Raw genomic sequence first — 2,196 nt, forward strand, 5'->3', positions numbered from 1 at the left:
TCATTCTATTATGTTTCAATCTTGACTAATTATACAAAGGGCAAACTCGGTTTTGACCGTATACAGATAGTCCCCTCATTTCTCGGAAAGAATGTGGCGAGAAACGATATGATTTTTCAATCTCTGACTAGATACACACTGACGTCTCCGTCGAGCCCGATTATGATGTATGTGACAAATGTCCCGTCGGTTCAGTTACCAAGATATTAAATGTGCGTCAGACGATGGTCGGCCATTGCTGATTTTGAACCGTCATTTCCAAGCCTATAAATAGCCCCCCTTCTTCATTGTATTAAACCTTTACCTTCAACTCTTCTCATTCTAACCTTCACAGTTCTTCGCCTTCTCCAAAGTTCCCTATTTCTAACTTTAAGAATTTCTTTGCTTGTTCTTCGTCAAACACCAAAATATTTCAATTTCCCATCTTCTTTGTTCTTGAAAATTTAGATGGCCAATATATCTAAAACCGTTCCTCGGAAAGAGGCTGCTTCCTCATCTCGTTCGTTCGGTGAGAAATCGGTAGTGGAGCCACGCCTTGAAGAACTCATTCCCCGTGGATGTGTTATCGATTCTAACTTTAAGGTCAAGAAACCTTCGTCGGTTGCTGGTCGATGTGAGCCGGTATCAAGATATATATACTCGATACCTCGAAGCCTTATTGATTTAGTGAAGAAATATTATGGTTGGGAAAATAAAGAGGTTATGATACCGGCACTGGAGGAAGCGATCACTACCCACGTGGAAGGGTACTTGAGTGTTTACACTTATCCTTTCACGCTGGGTCCCCTCGATCCGATCATCATCGACTTCTACAAAAAGTACCAAGTTACCCTCGGCCAAATACATCCTTCTTTCTGGAGGATTGTAATACTGCTCCATTTCTTTGTGAGAAAAATTGACGGGCTTCCCTTCACCCTCGACCATCTCGTAAGATTATATAGCCCTCGTCTTTACCGAGGTGGGCTAATAAAACTTCAACGCCGGGCCACCAAGGCATTCACCTCAAGCTGCATAGATAAAGATAAAGATCGAGGTTGGATGAGCCGGTTTGTTCGAGTGAAGACCTCGGACTTAATCCCGGCTGAGAGTATGCCATTTTCCGAGAAATGGAATATGAACCGTAAGTGTGATACCATTTTTAGCCTTTGTTGTTTTTACTTCTTCATCTTTACTTATCAGTGCTTTTCTTGACACAGCCGTTGCTTGGATACCGGGAGCGATCCCCATCTCGAGAATCGGGTTAGAAGCCTGGTTTCGAAGTCGACATATGCCGAGCGCGCATGGCGCGATTTGTCAAAGGTCCGGTGGTAGGCTCGTACTCATGGTAAACCTTTTTTTTTGGCTAACCGATTTGCTTATTGTTCAAGTATTTTTTTCAGGCATTAGTTTTACTTACTTTCCTTTCTTCGTAGGTCTCGGAAAATATGCGGTTATGAGACCCCCATCAGGTGATGAAGAAGTTTAACCGCCTTCCTCAAAACCGGAGAAGGCAATTAAGAGAAAACTGGCCTCGGACTCCGAAGGCCAAAAACCCAAAAAGAGAGCAGCTCATAAACCCAAGGTGAACGTAATCCCTTTGACCATGGAGTCAGTCCTGAGTCTAAGGAATGATGAAGAAGAAGAAAATGATTCCGGGCTGTTGGTTCGTGCCCGGGCTAGCACCGATACTCAGAATACTTCGGTATCGGTGGGAGTTGATACTGCTCCGACCAGGCTTGATGAGGTCGAGGAGAGGACTTCGACCCAAGTTCTTGAGCCGAGGGAGACCGAGGATGTTTTACCTCGGGGTAAAGAGACCGTCGAAGAGGCAGTGAATTCTGGTGCACAAACTGAGCTTGGGGATCCCAAAGACGGAGACGGTGCCCCAAAAGACCTACTCAGGGCGATAGAGATCGGGGATTCCCCCTCTTTCCCTTCCTTTTCCCAATCGATGATACGTGATGCTCAAGTTGTTGAGATGTGTCACGGGGAAGGGGCCCATGGAGGGGAGGATCCTTTTCGTGGTTATTTTATCGGGGTAAAAGATGTCACCGGCCCGAGTGACTTGGAGGCTCGGAAGAAGAGCTTGAGCGAGGTGGGAGCGCCTTGCCTATTTAACGAAGCCCAACAGGCCCTGAATAGGGTAAGTTCATACTTTCTTTGCCAATTTTCATACTTGTGTTTTCCTCTCCTTGTATAATCCTTTCTTATTTTTGT

This window comes from Nicotiana tabacum, chromosome 19, assembly GCF_000715075.1.
Source record: "Nicotiana tabacum cultivar K326 chromosome 19, ASM71507v2, whole genome shotgun sequence".
Taxonomy (NCBI): Eukaryota; Viridiplantae; Streptophyta; class Magnoliopsida; order Solanales; family Solanaceae; genus Nicotiana; species Nicotiana tabacum.